The 21,944-nt window shown below is 37.6% G+C and overlaps 1 pseudogene; it reads right to left on the reverse strand.

Annotated features, from left to right (window-relative positions):
• Positions 1 to 1,443: 1,443 nt before the first annotated feature.
• LOC100657794 (olfactory receptor 13G1-like) lies at positions 1,444 to 4,579 on the reverse strand (annotated as a pseudogene).
• Between the last annotated feature and the right edge of the window lie 17,365 nt (positions 4,580 to 21,944).

Below are 21,944 nucleotides of genomic sequence, written 5' to 3' on the forward strand. Positions count from 1 at the left end.
TAAAAAATTAATTTAACTCAAGTTGCTTGAATTTTTCAAACAAATACTTTATTCTTTGCTTAACTCAGAATAAAGGGTCTTCTATTTTCCTGGAAGAACTATCTATGGCCATATCTTCCCTTTATAGACCTTTATCCATGCATTTATCTAGAAAAATGTGTGGCCTAAATGAACCCACATCCTCAGATGGAGTTGACCTTTTGACTCCCATATTTGTATTACAAGGAAATCTACATTTTAAATAAATTATCTGAATTCCAACATTGCTTGCTTCTTGGCATAATGTAGCACAGAGAAATACAATTCTGAATACCTGTTTCTGAAAACCAAGCCATATTAAACCCTGGCTAACTTTATAGCCTCTACCAGTAGGATATAGAAGTTTGTGTTATGGTAGTGTTCTCAGTTTTAGCATCCTCATTTTCTCAATCTATATTTTATTCAACCATTAAGTTAGTGACCTCAGATCTTCAGGTAAGATACATTTGTTGTGATAGATACTATTAGTAACCAACGTAACATGAACACCCTCTTTTCTTCCCCACATGTGTAAAGTACAAATTCGTTCAAAGATACTAACTGCCCAGTTTTAAAACTTGCTCTTTCAACCAGTACTTAGCTTGAGTTTGGTTAGTGAAGTAGTAATGGCCAAAATAGTGCTTCTAGCATGAATGAGCCTTATAAAATTAATAGACAAAGCCTTATTTCCCTTTTACCATCTCATCCTTTAGTCTTCATTCCGTTTGGATCATGGGTGTAATGTTTAGTAATTCAGGAGCTATTCGAGATCCTAGGAAAAAAGATAGAAGAAGCCTAGTTCTTTCACTGAGCTGCTAGAGATACCACTGATTGCCTAACATCAGACTTCTGTTGCATGAGCATAAATCTCCCGTTGGTTTAGCATGATGGTTGTAGTTTCTCTGTTATTAGTATTTGGCTGTGTTAGAGACCTAACGAGTATCTGCCCTACAATTTCTTTCAGTAAGATGACATTTATTTAATGAACTAAAAGTAAACTAAATGAGTACTATTCTAAGCAAAGTAGCCCAGCCCATCATGGAACACTATTAAAATACTAGATGCAGTGAAATTCAAATCCATCATACACCCTAATTCTCCAAACCCCTCATTGAAATATCGGCAAATTGACACATAGCGACCCTATGTATGACAGAACAAAACACTGCCCAGGCCTTCGCCATCCCCACAATCGTTGTCATGCTTCAGCCCATTGTTGCAGCCACTATGTAAATCCATCTAGTTGAGAGTCTTCCTCTTTTTCACTGATCCTCTACTTTACCAAGCATGACGTCCTTCTCCAGAGCCTGATCCCTCCTGATAACATGTATCAACAAATAAATGGCAAAAAAGACTCAAACCACTCTTGTTCCCTTACTCCGAAACTTAGAAAGATCAGTAAATTCACAATTTAATATGGATGTTTACACTGCTAAGGGTATAAGTGCTGTGTAAGGAAATATTGAAAAGATACAATTTCAACTGCAAAGTCTAGTGACCTGTAGATAATATATACATAAATATTCTAGACAACTAGATATACGTAGTTAATTACCTCCGATGTCTTGTGAGGTATATGTTGCAGTATAATGGATTAGTTATAAAATCATTTAAGACAGTCCAAAATATATTGATGTCATATTTCTTTATGTGCATGTTTAAAATGCAATACTGGTTGCAATAATGAGCAAGAATAATACCTGAACTACAGTGGAACAAGCTCTGAGAGGCGTGAGTTCCAAAAAAGTTCCTTTAAAAAAATTTTTTTGTTTAAAATTTAAAAAATGGATAAAAATGCATTTGAATGTTTCAAATGATGGTCTCAGTATTTCGGACTGTGTTTTAACTACATAATTTCATAAAAGGAACACAGTCATGTGGTTATGTAACATTCAGGCTCTTACAAGGCATTAACCTGTGTTGTTGAATTGACTTCCACATAGTTTTCTTTGACAAGGAAGAGAGCATAATGGAGATGGTAATCCACACACTTAACACTAAAAAAGTGAGAAAGGAAAGACAGTCTCTCACAGCTGCAGCTGAACTGGCCTGGCTCAGTCACGTCGGCCATGGCGTTCTCGTCTTGATTCTCTAATAAAAGAAAAAAAATCCCTGAACGCCAGCATCAGAAAAAGGTTACTAAGATGGAACTTACTCGATAGACATTTCTGAGCACAGATAAAAACAAGAACACTCGCTGAAGAACTGAAATGGCTAATATCTTATTTTCCCAGTTAATATTAGTGACTGCTGTTTCTTTACCAATTATAGCTTTAGCAATGTTTCATTCCTCCTGCCTCCTAGATATAATTGCCTTCATTTCCAACACCACTCAAGCCAGGAAAATTGTCACTTCCTTGATCCTTCTTCAAATCAACTAACGCCATTTGAAATTAGTCCCTTCCAACACTCTCTTAACTGCGGCCCTACACGATTTCCCATTATATGCTGTTTCATTTATTGCAAAAAGAAAATAAACCCAATATGTTCACTTGCATGTGGGTTCATGGTGGTCTTTAGCTGGAGGGTGTTGAGAGAAATTTATTCTATTGATGTATGTTAGGTATTTGTATACTAAGAATTTGCTGTTAAATGTTATATAATGGACTTTAATAATAATATATGGTTCTTGTATCCATAGAGTAAAATATTGAAGGCAGGCAAAAATGATGTGGACTTGATTGGGTTTAAGAAGACAATTATGGAAAAATGCCTGCATCAATAAAAAGATATTGCAGAGAACCCTGATTATAACACTGGTTTCAAAGAAATTCTCTACTGCCTAAGTCACACATATGTCTCATAATGATAAAATATGTTTTAGGGTATATAAACTGGATACATGATCTTATTCTTAGAACAACTGATTCTATAATATTAGAAGTAATCTTTTTTATTTTATATATGTGTTTGATGTGTGAATATGTGTATAGATAAATATTTGTGTATATGAATTTATAAGATTTGAAATTAGGCAGTATTTTAGGAGGATGTTAAGATATACATTGTAATATATATCACAATGTATATATATTTATGTGAGGGTGTATGTGTATTGTATTGCAAGCATTGTTCACATGAAGAATATGAAATGTGTAGAGGCAATAAGAATGATAAGAGCAGGGTAGGAATCAGAGAAATATTTTACACCCACTGTGATGAATTTGGAAAGTTTTCATGAAGAAGAGTATTTCAAAAACTTGTGGAATTACGTGTAGAAGCCAACATAGATGCAAAGGTAAGGGAATAAGTGTATCTTAGAAAATAGGAGCTAAGGAAATGACTTACAGTGGAGTAAAACAGACTTGTTCTTAAGAGAGAATGGGAAATGTGGAGTATAGGCAACACTGAAAGGTTATTAAAATCTGAGGTGTTCCAGGGGATGATTCTAGCCTACAGCATTGATAGTCTCTTGAAACCAGTAACGTTTCAGAGAAGAAACACTTTCTTAATCCCCACCTGCATCTCCTTGTTCTGGAAACTATACACAATCGGGTTTAATGTGGGGGTCACAATAGTATAGACTGCAGCTACCACCTTGTCCTTGTTAAATGTGTAGCTGGTAGAAGGGCAGATATAGGTGTAGATTAGAGGGGAATAGTAGAGGGAAACCACGATGAGGTGGGATGAGCATGTTGAAAAGGCCTTCTTCTTGCCTTCTGCTGTGCAGATTTTGAGAATAGCAGCAATAATAAAACCATAGGAGATGAAGGTGAGAATAAAGTCATCAATGGCAAGGATGATGTCAGCAACATACACCATCATCTCGTTGACTCTCACGGGACTGCAGGACAAAGCTAGAAGGGGAGGTATCTCACAGAAGAAGTGGTCAATGGTATTGGGCCCACAGGAGGTGAGCTTCAGGATGAGACCCGTGTGCACCCAGGAATTGGTCACTGCAATAGCCACGAAAATGCTGAGCAAGGCCACACGCATATGACGGTTCATAATAGTGCTATAGTGAAGAGGGAAGCAGATGGCCACGTAGCAGTCATAGGCCATGGTGGTGAAGAGAACCATCTCAGCCCCAAGGGACCATGTGAAGAAGAAGAGCTGGGACATGCAGCCGCCATATGAGATGATCTTCTCTGACGTGAGTGTGGGCCACAGCATTTTGGGTATGATGCTTGTTGTGCAGATGATGTCCATGATTGCCAGTGCCAGAAGGAAGACATAGTGGTGCTATAAATTATGGCAACAACAATGAGCATATTACCAAGAAAAGCCACAAGATAGATGAAGAGAAAGATAACAAAGAGAACTCCCTGGAGTTCAGGATTTCTGGTGAGGCCCAGAACTATGAACTAAGTCACTATGCTGTGGTTCATCCTCCTTTGGCGATTAAATGACTGACATTGCACTGGTTGAATGACGGGAGTTAAAGGGATCTGCAAATTGTTATTAGGAGATTTTCTGTGGTGAGCATGTGTGCGTGAATTTAACGATTTGATACAACTCTGTAGTAGGAATTCCGTTACGATGGAATTCTCCCTTCCAGACAATACCCTTTATTTTCCAGACAGATGCCATTCTCTGACTTGTGTTCTTCTATTGATGACTCAAACTAAAGCCAGTGGTTAAGAAGAAAAAGATAAGAAAAATAAGTCCCTTCATATATTTCTATATTATTTTCTGAGTTGAAACTTGTCTAAGAATAATTTACTTTCTTATGTAAACACCCCATGAAAATATAATACAAATAAATACATATCTCTTTAGCTTGGTTAGTCACATGATATTCTTAGATGTCTTTCTTGAAACATATTAGTAAGAATAACTGGAACAACAGAGCTAATTACAGTGAGGACATTTCAGGGAAAAAACGCCTATCATAATAATCTAACACTGGATATCCACGTGGCCATTGACTATTACAGTCCAAATACTAAAAAAATTAATCATATATCTGCTTTGACACTTTTTCTTCAGTTTGACAAGCATATTGCTGAAGTTGAGTGAACTAATCACTTGCTATACTCTCAGATAATGGCAAGATAATTGGGTTTAAAAATAGATGATCTAGGATTGCATCTTTTTATTGCAGTTTTAAGTTAACCATTTAACTTTCATAAGCTTCAGATTACTTAGTTCTATGAAATTGGATAATTTGGGATAAAAATTAGAAATTATATAAAAACTAGAAACTGAACCAGTTGTCACTGAGTTGACTCTAACTCATGGAGACTCCACGAGTGTCAGAGCAGAATTGTTCTCCACAGGGTTTTCAGCAGCTGATTTTTCAGAAGTAGATCTCTAGACTTCCTCCCGAGGACACTCTGGACGGACTTGAACCACCAAGATTGTGACGAGCAGTCGAGGGCTTAACCATTGAACCACTCAGGGACTCAGGCCCATATATTGTATAGACAGAGCTAAAGTGTCGGACAGATAACCAAGGAAAAGAGGCAGCTGGAAACAGTTTTCTGGAAAGCAGCTACTATGAGTATAAATGAAATTCTTGTGCTATTTTATTCTTTCCCAAAACTTCTGTAGCATTTTTGCTACCTGTTTTCTTTTTTGCTAATTTACTTTGTTAGTTTCTTTTTTTTTTAATGCACAGTATGTTATTTACATGAATTCATGGCTGTTAGAACTGTCATGATTAGATGAATCTACTAGAAGTTTTTGAAATACTCATGAATTTATTCACAGCTTTATTTTTTCAGTGTCCCTCGACTTTTTAGAGCTTGTAATTTTTCTCTTATACCTAAACAGAAGCATAAATACAAATCCTTTTTGAGTGTGGGTCCAAAGTCAAGTCTAATTTGTAGTTTTGCAGCCTCATTTAATTAACCGGCTAAATAAATTTAAGCTACTGATTGATTAATTGGCAGTTGTTCAGACCAAGAAAAAAAAAAGATTTTGTCTAATATATAATCAAGATTGAGGATTCTTAACTTTAATTTTCTTTTCCATGTAATGCACTAACATAACAAGTACCATTACTTGGATATATGATATGTGACAGGTTCTGCAGATATGATATAATTTACACTGAGTCTTTAATAACTGAAGGCTAAAGTCTCAATGTGGTTGTGATAATGAAACACTGCACAGAGAGTTAAAATAACCATGGCTAGAATTACACATCTTATAAATGAGTGGGCCAAGATTGGCACTTAGATTGTCTGACTCCAAAAATATTGTTATTAACCTTTCTGGTATATGCCTTTAGGCAAAGCACAGCAAAGTTACACAACACATGAATAAGTAATATTTGCAAGAACAAATGGACAAAAAAAAAAAGATTCATGGAAGGAAAATATATGCAAATTTGTTTTCTTCAAATATTTAAAAGATTTGATACTGAACTAAATTATATCAACCAATTGTTAAAGTAGTGAGTGTTGAATATGGCTTCAAATGATATTAAAAGGGTATGGAAAGATCACACCATCTGAACCAGAGATCTGGCATCGAAATTTCTTGAGATGAATCTATAAAAAAAAAAAAATCAGTCCCCTTCCAGCCTACATGACATTACCTACATAAAAAACTCAGTTGCCATTGAGTCAATTCTGATTGATGGTGACCCTACGTATTTCAGAGTAGAATTGTACCCCTCGGGATTCTCAATGGCTGAGTTTTTGGAAGGAGATCATCAATCAGCCCTTTCTTCTGAGGTGCCTCTGGATAGACTCAAACCTCAAACCGTTTAGTTAGTAGTTAAGAGCATTAAACTTTTGCCCTACCCAGAAATAAGTACTCAATATAAAAGGAACACCCCCTGTTGAAGGAAAAAAAAAAGAGAAAAAGCTTCAATTTTCCCTTAGAGAACTATTTTTTTATCCATCTAAATGATATTATTTATCAAAGTCAATTATCTGTATAATTGTTGCCTATCAAATCTTCTGAAGCTTGGCATAAGGGAGAGATTCTAGCACCAAGATACAAAACCACGTTACACAAAATGCCAGTTGCAAGGAGGTAGGAAGCACAAATCCTGTCCACCACCTCTGAGTTAAGAGCAAAGGTGAGAGAATCTGGAGATTTTTTTTTTCTCTCATCTCCTTTTGTAATGCCACCAATTCTCCTTCACAGGAACAATGGCGTTGATTGGACTCTGTTCCCAGTACTGATTGCATGAGTAAGGATGGGTTACACTGTACAGAAGAGGCTGAATCCAGGAGGAGACCCTGACACATTTCACTAGGAGGAGGAATCTATGGACCATAAAACCCTAAGTCTACTTTTGGTCCAGGGTGGAGATATTTATTGCCCATTACCCACAGATGTCCAAATAGTGTTCAATAATTTCTCCCAAAATTCTGCAAGTGAGATTGGTCTGGCTTGTATAAATTACTCTAGTATCTCCAAAGGCCACAGCTTTCAGAGAACAACAGTCTGCTCACATCAGCACAAAAGCTGTTTTTCTAAGTCTTACAAGTCAAAAGCCATTTACTTTTGGTCACGTCCCTTTCTGGTCATCTCGTTTGGAATTATCAGCTTTGCTGTAGTTATTATGGTGACTCTGGTGAAGACTGACTATTCATTAATATTTGGAGATGAAAAGTCAGTAAAATTTAGTTAGACTAATGGTAATGGGGCCTAGATCTTAACACTGGGTCTTTCTGCCTGTGGCCTTGCATTTTTAATTTACATTTTCCAAATATCAGGCTCTTCACTGATTAATGGGATAATAACAGTTGTAACCTCATTGGCATGTTTTTTAGATTAAATAGTGAATGTAAATTATTATCCTAATCTGGACCCATATTAAGCTTCCAATTAAAGGTAATTATAATTTAGTTCCCAAAACTCGGTCATTTTCAAGTCTTATGTTTTAGTATATAATTTTTTAAAATAATAATGAGACAGTTTTTAATATCTACTGGAAGAAAAAAATTCCAAAATTATATTTGAAATAATTGAATGGGTATTATATTGTAAGAACAATAAGATTGGTTTGGGACAGTAAAAGACAAGATAGTTAATTCTAATTACAATAAAGATGCTTTTATAGGTCATGCTTTGTAATAATCAGCATGTTATTGTCTTTGATTACAATAATGTAATGCATGTTCTCAGTTATCTGAGGTTTAATGGTGAAAACAAACTTTTGTACAATTAGCTTTCATATGTTGATATAATGAGCAAATTACTAGAAGTAGGGATGATTTAATTTAGTAATAGCACATTAATTTTTATCTTAGGATCATGGAAAGACTAAAAAATGCTTGTTACATTGTCTCTGAAAAGTATACAGTTCTCTAGAAGTGTGAAGGGAAAAGCAAAAGGGAGGAGAAAATAAATTCTAAGGAAAAATACTAATGCGTTAAAGTACAGGTTATAAAGTATAAAATGTGAGAAACAGCAAATAGTTCGATTATCAGATGGAAGCAGCTTTGTGTACAGAGAGGAAGTGCTGTGAGAGGCGAAGTATAATGAGATGTCTTGTTCAGATTATTATACTCTGAGGGATTATTTTGTGCTACTGTAGGCAATAAGGGAGAAATTGGAAGTTTCTGCAAGAGGAAGTAACATGGGATGTGCCAAGATTTTAGAAAGACAGCCTGCAGGCAGCACAGAGAATGGATTCAAGGGATAGACTTTTTTGTCCACATTGGGCAGAGATTGCACTGACAAGCACTAACTGGTTTGTGGAAGAGCATTAATTTCATTAAATTTAACACTAGAACTTATTTATAGTGATTAGGTATTAGAATAAGAAGAAAGTTATGTAATCGATACATAAGTCATTTAATACATATACTGAAACCAAACCAAACCTGTTGCTGTCAAGTTGATTCTGACTCACAGCAACCCTGCAGGACAGACTAGAACTGCCCCACAGGGATTCCAAGGAGTGGCTGGCAGATTCGAACTGCCAACATTTAGATTAGCAGCTGAACTCTTAACCACTGCACCACCAGTGCTCCATATATAGTATAGTTAATATTTAAATGTATGTATACACACATATATAAAGTTGTATAATAGATAAGCCTATACACTAAATACGTTCATTTTAATTATTGAGCAGGATGCAGGCACATTACCAAATAAACACCGGCAACCCCTTCTTACCGTACCTGTTGCCATCTAGTCAATTCTGACTCATAGCAATCCTATAGGACAGAGTAGAACTGCCCCATATGGTTTCCAAAGAGTTCCTGGTGGATTCGGACTGCTGACCTTTTGGTTAACAGCCATAGCTCTTAACCACTACACGACCAGGGTTTCCAGACCCTTTTTTAGAGGCATTAAATTGAGGTCACCCTGTTTGCTGACTCTAACACCACAGTCAGTAGCAGTCCATATTGGCGCTTTATGGATATGCCATTCACTGTGTTGCTTTATTTAATCTTGATAACAGGAGAATTAAGAATTAAAAATATCAATGTCCCTACCTTACACATGAGGAAGTTGAAGCATGACAAGTTTAAGGAACTTGCTCATTGTCACACAATCAGACATTGGTGATGTTAGGATCTGAATCCAGGGAGTCTAATGTCAAAAGTCATGTTGTGACCTATGAACCCATGTTATGCTGCTGCCAACTCCCAGAGTACCCGTTATTCTGCATCATCATCTTCTTTTTTAAATAATATCTTCATTTCCAACTTGAACAATGTAGACACAATTGTAAAGGGCCTGGGCAGTGCAAATGGTTCAGTGCTTGGCTACTAGTCAAAAGGTTGGCCGTTTGAACCCACCCAGAGGCACCTCGGAAGAAAGGCCTGGTGATCATTACATCAGAAAGATCACAGCCATGAAAAACCTGTGAAGGACGGTTCTACTCAGTCACATATGGGGTCGGCATGAGTCCAAACAGACTTGATGGCAACTTTTTTTTTTAAGTATGTGTGAGGCAAGGTGCTAGAAACTCACAAAAGCAACCACTGTGTTCTGAGACTAGAAAGGTAAAATCTACTCTATATTCTGATGTTCCTGAATGATTTCTGCCAGACAATTTTGTTCTAGGCATCTCTCCTCAGTTGTCGTTGTGTGCCATCAAGTCCATTCTGACTCATAGTGACCCTATTAGACAGAGTAGGCCTGCTCCACAGGGTTTCCTAGGCTGTAACCTTTATGCGAGCAGATTGCCAGGTCTTTTCTCTCACAGAGTGGCTGGTGGGTTCAAACCACTGACCATTAGCAGCCTAGAGCTTAACCGATGCACCACGGTAAGTCAAAGGCGGTGCTAGTTAAAGTCGTGTTCAAAGATGATGCTGTATTTTCTTCAGCTTAGCTTTGCAGCTAAGTAATGAAAGAGAGGTGAAAACTGATATTTCTCAGTTTTCTAAGGTTTTGAAGTGACCAGTGAGATAGAGGAAAGAATGGAAGAACACAGTGTCTGGGAAGCAGAGTGCAGCATAGAAAGAAAAAATGTGCCGGGGCTAGTGGAGTGTGTCTCTAGCCCGGGTACAAACCACGGCACTACTGAGGCAGAATGATCAATGTTCTGGTTAGCCCGACACTGTCTAGTTTTATCACCGAAAGATCAATGTCCTAGGAAATTGATCAGTCCCAGGAAAACTGGGAAGGTTGGTCTCCCCAGGGTTTGTCAAACAAATGCAACGTCTGGTTCTGAGAACCTCAGCCACTTATAACTCCCAAAACACTTTATTCTCGAACTTTGTGGAGAGATTATTGTCCAAGTTTAACTTTAAACCCACCACTCTCCTTATTCCAGAGTCTCTCAAAGTTAGAATATGCACATTAAATTAATTAGTAACTCAAATGTGTATACAAGCCAGGTGTTTGAAGCTGCTTAGAGCATCCCCTTACAATGAAAAACTTTGAAACTCATTTGAAATCATTTTGCTGATTAAACATTTAGGCTAATTGAATAAATTACATATTCTAAAATAATTTCCCAAACATATTAATCATCCTTATCACAATGGTAACACTGTTTAGCCTACATATAGTTGCTTGTGTTCTAAACTCCAATTTGTACATATTCAATATGAAAGAAATAACTTCAACAAAGCAGGGAGGCAATATAAATAAATGTAAAATCAAATAACTATTACTGTTTTCAGTGAATTGCAATCTAACTGTTGGTAGATGCATGATTTGATGGGTAATGTTTTCAGCTTCGGTAAATGACAGTATACGTCTTTTACACTATTTTGGTAAGTAGCTCCTGTAACCATTAGCACATCTGGATATATTTTCAGGATGGCTAACAGAGTTCTACAGTGCTTTTGGAACAGGGGTACAGAATAAATCAGACACATTTCCTGAATTTCCTTAGTAGCATTCCCTAAATATGAGAGCCATAGATGCATTACACCTCCTTAAAAGAAATTGTCAAATTCCACATAAGAAATTCTAATTACACAAACAGGATTAACAGAGATGCGGAATCTTATTCTCAAGAGGTATTGTAAATATATCTAACTTGATCAAGTCATATGAATTAAAAGAGAGTAACTGTTCTTTTTGTTGTTGAGTGTCGTGGAGTCAGTTAGTATTCATAGCGGCTCCATGGGACAGAGTAGAACTGCCCCATAGAATTTTCTCAGCTGAAACCGTTATGGTCTTTATGGAAGCAGATCAGCAGATCCTTACCTAAGGAGCGGCTTCGTGGATTCGAACCACTAAACTTTTTGTTAGAAGCCCAGCGCCATTTTCCCCACTAGGGCTCCTTACAGAATAACTAATGTTTAATAAAGACAGATATTTTATACATGCTGTTAATTTTTGTAATAAGTGTTATATCTCTTCAGAAATAAATCTTTTATTTCAGGTCCATATGTCCTGTGAGAAATATTTGCCTGGAAATATCATAGCCTAAGTACAAGCATATAGAGTTTTACAATAAGCAACATCTGGAGTGTTTCCAAAATTGATTAAAGGAAAGCTGTCAAATTTAAAACTATTTACCTTATGCAACAAGAAATAAAGTTTATGCATCCAGATTTCTATATGAAAAATCTTGTTTTTGTATCCCATACACATTTTTTAATAATTTTTATTGAGCTTTAAGTGAACGTTTACAAATCAAGTCAGTCTGTCACATATAAGCTTATATACACCTTACTCCATACTCCCACTTACTCTCCCCCAATGTGTCAGCCTGCTCCCTCCTTCCAGTCTCTCCTTTCATGACAATTTTGCCAGTTTCTAACCCTCTCTACCCTCCTATCTCCCCTCCAGACAGGAGATGTCAACACAGTCTCAAGTGTCCACCTGATACAAGTAGCTCCCTCTTCATCAGCATCTCTCTCCAACCCATTGTCCAGTCCCTTCCATGTCTGATGAGTTGTCTTCGGGAATGGTTCCTGTCCTGGGACAACAGAAGGTTTGGGGACCATGACCGCCGGGATTCCTCTAGTCTCAGTCAGACCATTAAGTCTGGTCTTTTTATGAGAATTTGGGGTCTGCATCCCACTGTTCTTCTGCTCCCTCAGGGGTTCTCTGTTGTGCTCCCTCTCAGGGCAGTCATCGGTTGTGGCCGGGCACCAACTAGTTCTTCTGGTCTCAGGATGATGTCTCTAGTTCATGTGCCCATTCTGTCTCTTGGACTCATAGTTATCGTGTGACCTTGGTGTTCTTCATTCTCCTTTGATCCAGGTGGGTTGAGACAAATTGATGCATCTTAGATGGCCGCTTGTTAGCATTTAAGACCCTAGACGCCATATTTCAAAGTGGGATGCAGAATGTTTTCATAATAGAATTGTTTTGCCAATTGACTTAGAAGTCCCCTTAAACCATGGTCCCCAAACCCCCGCCCTTGCTCTGCTGACCTTTGAAGAATTCAGTTTATCCCGGAAACTTCTTTGCTTTTGGTCCAGTCCAGTTGAGCTGACCTTCCCTGTATTGAGTATTGTACTTCCCTTCACCTAAAGTAGCTCTTATCTACTAACTAATCAGTAAATAACCCTCTCCCACCCTCCCTCCCTCCACCCCTCGTAACCAAAAAAGTATGTGGTCTTCTCAGTTTATACTATTTCTCAAGATCTTATAATAGTGGTCTTGTACAATATTTGTCCTTTTGCCTCTAATTTCACTAAGTATAATGCCTTCCAAGTTCCACCATGTTATGAGATGTTTCACAGATTCCTCAATGTTCCTTATTGATGTATAGTATTCCATTGTGTGAATATACCATAATTTATTTAACCATTCATCTGTTGATGGACGCCTTGGTTGCTTCCAGCTTTTTGCTATTGTAAACAGAGCTGCAATAAACATGGGTGTGCATATATCTGTTCATGTAAAGGCTCTTATTTCTCTAGGGTATATTTCGAGGAGTGGGATTTCTGGGTTGTTTTATGGTAGTTCTACTTCTAACTTTTCAAGAAAACACCAGATAGTTTTCCAAAGTGGTTGTACCATTTTACATTCCCACCAGCAGTGTATAAGAGTTCCAGTCTCTCCGCAGCCTTTCCAACATTTATAATTTTGTGTTTTTTGGATTAATGCCAGGCTTGTTGGAGTGAGATGGAATCTCATCGTAGTTTTAATTTGCGTTTCTCTAATAGCTAATGATCGAGAGCATTTTCTCATGTATCTGTTAGCTGCCTGAATATCTTCTTTAGTGAACTGCATGTTCATATCCTTTGCCCACTTCTTGATTGGGTTGTTTGTCTTTTCGTGGTTGAGTTTTAACAGAATCATATAGATTTTAGAGATCAGGCGCTGGTCGGAGGTGTCATAGCTGAAAATTCTTTCCCAATCTGTAGGTGGTCTTTTTACTCTTTTGGTGAAATCTTTAGATGAGCATAGGTGTTTGATTTTTAGGAGCTCCCAGTTATCTGGTTTCTCTTCGTCATTTTTGGTAATGTTTTGTATTCTGTTTATGCCTTGTATTAGAGCTCCTAAGGTTGTCCCTATTTTTTCTTCCATGATCTTTATCCTTTTTGTCTTTATGTTTAGGTCTTTGATCCACTTGGAGTTAGTTTTTGTGCATGGTGTGAGGTATGGGTCCTGTTTCATTCTTTTGCAAATGGATATCCAGTTATGCCAGCACCATTTGTTAAAAAGACTATCTTTTCCCCAATTAACTGACACTGGTCCTTTGTCAAATATCGGCTGCTCATATATGAATGGATTTTTTTCATACATGGATGGATTTATATCTGGGTTCTCAATTCTGTTCCATTGGTCTATGTGCCTGTTGTTGTAGCAGTACCAGACTGTTTTGACTACGTATAATAGGTTCTAAAATCAGGTAGAGTGAGGCCTCCCACTTTCTTCCTCTTTTTCAGGAATGCTTTACTTATCTGGGGCTCCTTTCCCTTCCATATGAAGTTGGTGATTTGTTTCTCCATCACATTAAAAAATGTCGTTGGAATTTGGATCGGAAGTGCATTGTATGTATAGATGGCTTTTGGTAGAATAGGCATTTTTACTATGTTAAGTCTTCCTATCAATGAGCAAGGTATGTTTTTCCACTTATGTAGGTCCTTTTTAGTTTCTTGCAGTAATACTTTGTAGTTTTCTTTGTATAGGTCTTTTAGATCTTTGGTAAGATTTATTCCTAAGTATTTTATCTTCTTGGGGGCTACTGTGAATGGTATTGATTTGGTGATTTCCTCTCCGATGTTCTTTTTGTTGGTGTAGAGGAATCCAAGTGATTTTTGTATGTTTATCTTATAACCTGAGACTCTGCCAAACTCTTCCATTAGTTTCAATAGTTTTCTGGAGGATTCCTTAGGGTTTTCTGTGTATAAGATCATGTCATCTGCAAACAGAGATAATTTTACTTCCTCCTTGCCAATCCAGATGCCCTTTATTTCTTTGTCTACCCTAATTGCTCTGGCTAGGACCTCTAGCAAAATATTGAATAAGAGCAGTGATAAAGGGCATCCTTGTCTGGTTCCTGTTCTCAAGGGAAATGCTTTCAGTCTCTCTCCATTTAGAATGATGTTGGCTGTTGGCTTTGTATAAAAAAAAAAAAAAAAAAAACTTTATTATGTTGAGGAATTTTCCTTCAATTCCTATTTTGGTAAGAGTTTTTATCATAAATGGGTGTTGGACTTTGTCAAATGCCTTTTCTGCATCAATTGATAAGATCATGTGGTTTTTGTCTTTTGTTTTATTTATCTGGTGGATTACCTTAATGGTTTTTCTAATATTAAACCAGCCTTGCATAAATTTTTTTTTTTTTTTTTGCATGGCTGGTATAAATCCCACGTGGTCGTGGTGGATTATTTTATTGATAGGTTGTTGAATTCTATTGGCTAGAATTTTGTTGAGGATTTTTGCATCTATGTTCATGAGGGATATAGGTCTGTAATTTTCTTTTTTTGTGATGTCTTTACCTGGTTTTGGTATCAGGGATATGGTGGCTTCATAGAATGAGTTAGGTAGTATTCCATCATTTTCTATGCTTTGAAATACCTTTAGTAGTAGTGGTGTTAACTCTTCTCTGAATGTTTGGTAGAACTCTGCAGTAAAGCCAACCGGGCCAGAGCTTTTTTTTTTGTTGGGAGTTTTTTGATTACCGTTTCAATCTCTTTTTTTTGTTATGGGTCTATTTAGTTGTTCTACTTCTGATTGTGTTAGTTTAGGTAGGTCGTGTTTTTCTAGGAATTCATCCATTTCTCCTAGGTGTACAATTTTTCGTAATAATCTGATATGATTCTTTTAATTTCAATTGGGTCTGTTGTGATGTGGCCCATCTCGGTTCTTATTCAGGTTGTTTCCTTTCCTGTATTTCTTTAGTCAGTCTAGCCAATGGTTTATCAATTTTGTTAATTTTTTCAAAGAACCAGCTTTGGCTTTGTTAATTCTTTCAATTGTTTTTCTGTTCTCTAATTCATTTAGTTCAGCTCTAATTTTTATTATTTGTTTTCTTCTGGTGCCTGATGGATTCTTTTGTTGCTCACTTTCTATTTGTTCAAGTTGTAGGGACAGTTCTCTGATTTTGACTCTTTCTTCTTTTTGTACGTGTGCATTTATTATCGATATAAATTGACCTCTGAGCACTGCTTTTGCCGTGTCCCAGAGGTTTTGATAGGAAGTGTTTTCATTCTCGTTGCATTCTATGAATTTCTTTATTCCCTCCTTAATGTCTTCCACAACCCAGTGTTTTTTGAGCAGGGTATTGTTCATTTTCCAAGTATTTCATTTCTTTTCCCTAATTTTTCTGTTATAGATTTCCACTTTTATGGCCTTGTGGTCTGAGAAGATGGTTTGTAATATTTCGATGTTTTGGATTCTGCAAAGGTTTGTTTTATGACCTAATATGTGGTCTATTCTAGAGAATGTTCCATGTGCGCTAGAAAAAAAGGTATACTTTGCAGCAGTTGGGTGTAGTGTTCTGTATTAGTCTATGAGGTCAAGTTTGTTGATTGTAGCAATGAGGTCTTCCCTGTCTCTATTGAGCTTCTTACTGGAGGTCCTGTCCTTCCATGAAAGTGGTGTGTTGAAGTCTCCTACTATAATTGTGGAGATGTCTATCTCAGTTTTCAGTTCTGTTAAAGTTTGTTTTATATATCTTGCAATCCTGACATTGGGTGCATAAATATTTATGTCTTCCTGGTCAATTGTCCCTTTAATCGTTACATAGTGTCCTTCTTTACCCTTTGTGGTGGATTTAACTTTAAAGTCTATTTTTCAGAAATTAATATTTCTACTCCTGCTTTTTTTTGCTTGTTGTTTGCTTGGTACATTTTTTTCCATCCTTTGAGTTTTAGTTTGTGTCTCTAAGTCTAAGGTGTGTCTCTTGTAGGCAGCATATAGACCGATCGTGTTTCTTTATCCAGTCTGAGATTGTCTGTCTCTTTTTTGGTGCATTTAGTCCATTTACATTCAGCGTAATTATAGATAAGTATTTTTTTTATGTGTTTAATGCTCTCATTTTGATGCCTTTTTATGTGTGTTGTTGACCATTTCATTTTTCCACTTACTTTTTTGTGCTGAGACGTTTTTCTTTGTAAATTGTGTATTCCTCATTTTCATAGTATTTGACTTTATGTTTTCTGAGTCATTATGTTTTTCTTGGTTTTTATTTTGAGTTATGGAGTTGTTATACCTCTTTGTGGTTACCTTAATATTTACCCCTATTTTTGTAAGTAAAAACCCAACTTGTATTGTTCTATATAGCCTTGTTTCCCTGTCCGTATGTCGTTCTATGCCTCCTGTATTTAGTCCCTCTTTTTGATTATTGTCATCTTTTACATATTGACTTCAATGATTCCCTGTTTTGAGCATTTTTTTCTTTTTAAAATTAATCTTAATTTGTTTTTGTGATTTGGGTTGGTATCAGGATGCTCTGTTCTGTGACCTTGTGTGGTGCTGGTATCTGATATTATTGGTTTTCTGACCAAACAATTTCCTTTAGTATTTCTTGTAGCTTTGGATTGGTTTTTGCAATTTCTCTAAGCTTATGTTTATCTCTAAATGTTTTAATTTCTCCTTCATATTTTAGAGAGAGTTTTGCTGGATATATGACCCTTGGCTAGCAGTTTTTCTCCTTCAGTGCTCTCTATATGTCATCCCATTGCCTTCTTGACTGCATAGTTTCTGCTGAGTGGTCTGAACTTATTCTTATTGATTCTCCTTTGTAGGAGACCTTTCTTTTATCCCTGGTTGCTTTTAAAATTTTCTCTTTATTTTTGGTTTTGGCAAGTTTGATGATAATATGTCTTGGTGATTTTCTTTTTGGATCAATCTTAAATGGGGTTCAATGAGAATCTTGGATAGATATCCTTTAGTTTTTCATGATGTCAGGGAAGTTTTCTGCCAACAGACCTTCAACTATTCTCTCTGTGTTTTCTGTTATCCCTCCCTGTTCTGGGACTCCAATCACACACAAGTTATCCTTCTTGATAGAGTCCCACATGATTCTTAGGGTTTATTTTTTTTAATTCTTTTATCTTATTTTTTTCCAGGTATATTGGTGTCAATTCCCTGGTCCTCCTGATCCCCAACCCTGCATTCCAATTGCTCTAGTCTGCTCGTCTGACTTCCTATTGAGTTGTCTAATTCTGTAATTTTACTGTTATTCTTTTGGATTTCTGAACGCTGTCTCTCTATGGATTCTTGCAGCTTATTAATTTTTCTGCTATGTTCTTGAATAATCTTTTTTATTTCTTGAACTGCTTTATCGTGTGTTCCTTGGTTTTTTCTGTAAATTACCTTATTTCATTTCTGAGGTCATCCCGGATGTCTTGAAGCATTCTGTAAATTAGTTTTTTATATACTGCATCTGACAATTCCAGGAACGTACCTTCTTTTGGGAAAGATTTTCATTCTTTAGTTTGGGAAGTTGTAGAAGCAATCATGGCCTGCTTCTTTATGTGGTTTGATATCGACTGCTGTCTCCGAGCCACCTCTAAGATATTGTAGTGATTTATTCTATATTTGCTTACTGAGTCTTATCTTGTTTTGTTTTCTCTCAATTTATGTAGATGGGCTACTAGATTGTGCTGTCTTGATTGTTGTAGCCCTTGAATCACTTGTGTCCTATTACCAGCTGGTTTGGGCTGTTACCAGATATATAAGCCTAAGAGTCCATTCACTATTCTTGAGTAGAATCTGATTTTGGATCATCAAGTGCGTGGTGCAGACTGTCACCTATCCACCTAGAGCAGTAGTGGTGATAGCTGTGTGCACCAGATTCTAGTAGCAGCAGGAGTTCACACTCCGGGGGGGGGGCAGGATGCTGACAGGCTTCCCCCAAGTGCCAGTGAGGTAGGTGTGTCTCTATTCCTAAAGCACTTTGGTGGGTGGGCTCTGCAGCTGTACCTTAGGCCCCCAATGCAAGTACCTCTACAGATTGGTAGGTTTCACCCTCCTTAGACCCCTAAGACTGGAGGCTAGGTGGTCTGGGGGGAAGCTTCAGCCCTCAGTTCCCCATTGTGGGTCAGCAAGGGCTCTGTTTAATAGGAGAGATATCATACCTGGGAAACTTGTCTTTCCAGTAATCTGCTAAAACATTTACAGTCAGATTCCTATCAGAATTGCCTTTGCATTATAATAGCCAGCTCATTCCCTGTAGGGATGAAAGCCTGACTGTGGATCACATATATTTGGCTGGAGCTGGTTCTGTGTTTTTAGTGCAATTAGGGAAGGATTTTTGGTCCCTGAGTTTTTTGTAGCTGCTTCTCTCAGGCCAGGAGAATGGGTTAGGAAAAGACAAAAAAAAGAAAGAAAGAAAGAAAGAAAAACCACAGTGCACTTCCCTCTCTGGCTCAGGAAATTCCAATGTTAAAGAAGCCTGGGAAGGGGAGGGGAGGATTCAGAAAAATAGAAGAGAGTAGCACCCCGGAATATAGACAAAGTTACTTATCTTGCTTGGGATTACTGTTTTATCTGAGATTCCTGAGGGGTGTGTTGACTGTGTGTGCTGGCTGGGTAGAGATTGCCCCCAAGGGTCAGGCCTGCGTCCTGTGCTTGTGCTGTCTCATAAGTCGTGGTCAGTTCCTCCACTCCCAGTCCAAAGCCCAGCGCCAAGGTTCCCCGGCTGGGACACCACACTCCCGGCTCAAAAACCAGTCGCTGCCTCCCAGTTACTTCTCTTCCTGTCAGCCGCGTTGCTGCTCTGCCTGCGTGCCCTGACTGGGCTTTCCCCGAGGTCACTTCTGAGGGCTAGGGCTGTGTCCTGTGTTTGTGCCCTCTCAGGATGCCGTGCTCAGCTCTCCTGTGCCCAGTTCAAAGCCTGGTGCCAAGGTTTCCTGACTGGGATGCTGGCTCCAGGCTCCGAAAGCAGTCACTGCTTCCCCGTGGTTCTTCGTTCTCAGTCTCTTTCACTCAGGTCAACTCTTTAGATCTGTGTTTGATGGTCAGAGTTCGTAGATTGTCATGTATGTGATTGATTCACTTGTTTTTCCGAGTCTTTGTTGCAAGAGCGATCTGAGGTAGCTTCAACCTAGTCAGCCATCTTGGCCCCACCTCTCAGGAATCACCTTTTATCCCATACACATTTTTAAAATAGAAAAGGAAAAACTATTATAATGGTTAATCTGTTCTGGATTGAATTAAAATCATCTGATGTAATTTCTCTTGTCATGTTCCTAAAAACAGAAATAAAAAGGTTACTTCATTTCTATATATCTTGGCTGAGGTCATGATTTCAGGGCAACCATGAAAATTAGACACTGTGTCCACAAATACTCACTTTAGTTCCCTGTATCATCATGCTCACATGGTAGTAAGAGTTAAATCACTAACAAAAACTTAAAATCAAGATGATAGCTCCTTTTGGATTGTTGTCAACAGGCCCGTTTCACGCTTGTTTAAAGTGCTGGTTTCTTCATATTTAAGATCAGTCAAAAACATGTTTCCTGACTCAAGTATAAAGGACACCAGGGAACAGTATCTTGGACTGAGTTTCCGACACCTAAGTTAAAATGGACCTCAGAGGAACAATTAAAACCACCCTACACTAACTGCTAAAGAATGATGTGGACTGACTTTGAGCATCATCATTTATTTATGAAGGCCAGAAGCCATCCCATGATAATACCTCTGTGGGGTGTAAGAGTGGGGTAGGATATGATTAATGAGAGACACTGGGAATCCTGGAGGGAATTCAAAGAATGGATGAACATTTTTATAAATAACAATTACAACTGCTTGGGAGACACCCTCTACTCCAATGGAAACAGTGGAAAACCAAAAAAAAAAAAAAAAAACTGAACCCATTGCCATTGAGTCCATTCCGACTCATAGTGACCCTATAAAAAAAAAAGCCAAGCCTGTCGCCTTCCAGTCAGTTCCTACCATAGTGACCCTAAAGGACAGAGTAGAACTGCCTGCATGGGGTTTCCAAGGAGCACCTGGTGGGTTCGAACTGCTGACCTTCTGGTTAACAGCTGTAGCTCTTAGCCAGTGTGCCACTAGGGTTTCCGAATAGGGCAGAGTAAAACTCCCCCATAGAGTTTGCAAGGAACACCTGGTGAATTTGAACTGCTGACCTTTGGGTTAGCAGCCGTATTTCTTAACCACTATGCCACCACGGTTTCTAAACAGTGGAAAGGATAGTAGGAAATGAATTCAAACACTAGGATTACAGCAAAGGTGAAACACGTTCATTTAGTTCTCTAGCCTGGGGCAGAGGGTGGGGGCAGCTACAAATACAGTATGGTATGATACATAGTTTCCAGTTATTGAATATGACAAAATTAACTTTTCAGCTAAATTTCTTTTGAAATTGAATAGAATCATTTGAAAATTGATTTCATTCATCATTCTAGAACTAAGTATATACAAAAAGAAAAAAAGACCATTGGCATTGGGTCGATTCCGACTCATAGCGACCCTATAGGACAGGGTAGAACCTCCCCATAGGATAATCAAAGGAGGCATGGTGGATTCAAACTGCTGAGCTATTGCATAGCAGCTGTAGCTCTTAACCACTACACCACCTGAGAATGACCTGAACTGAGAATGAACTGAGAATGACCATACACAAATGCAATTAATCGGTGTGATAGACTCACAATCAAAGAACATTGACTCTGGTCCTCTTGCTAAATAGTATTATAGTTTAAAATATCCGTGATAACCCAAACCTGCATTTTAATGTTTACCATACGGACTTCTTTCCTCTGCTTATCTTAGAGAAAAGGCAAATAAGTGGATATTAGACCATTTAATCAACTTCTTAAGCTTTCATTCAGTGACCTTTTTTCTTTTGTTGAAGTTTTCTCTATTGAAAAACTTTTTTTTTTTCCTTGTATCATAGGGCAAAAGGCTGTCTTGGTTCTTCTTCTAATTTACTCTTCACTCTCAGCTTTCTTTCCTGGAGCTTCCTCCTATCTCTGATTTTTATATTTTTAATTTTATTCTGGTAAAAATAAGTATAACATAAAATTTGCCATTTTAACCATTTTTACATGTACAAGTCAGTGACATTAATTACATTCATAATGTTGGGCAACCATTATCAACATTTATTTCCAAAACTTTTTCATCACTCCAAAAGAAACGCAGCATCCATTGAGCGATAACTCCCCACTTTCCTTTCCTCTCTACCTCTGATAACCACTAATCTACTTTAGTCTCTATGCGATCGCCTATTC

The sequence above is a fragment of the Loxodonta africana genome, unplaced genomic scaffold, assembly GCF_030014295.1.
Source record: "Loxodonta africana isolate mLoxAfr1 unplaced genomic scaffold, mLoxAfr1.hap2 scaffold_201, whole genome shotgun sequence".
NCBI classification, from domain to species: domain Eukaryota; kingdom Metazoa; phylum Chordata; class Mammalia; order Proboscidea; family Elephantidae; genus Loxodonta; species Loxodonta africana.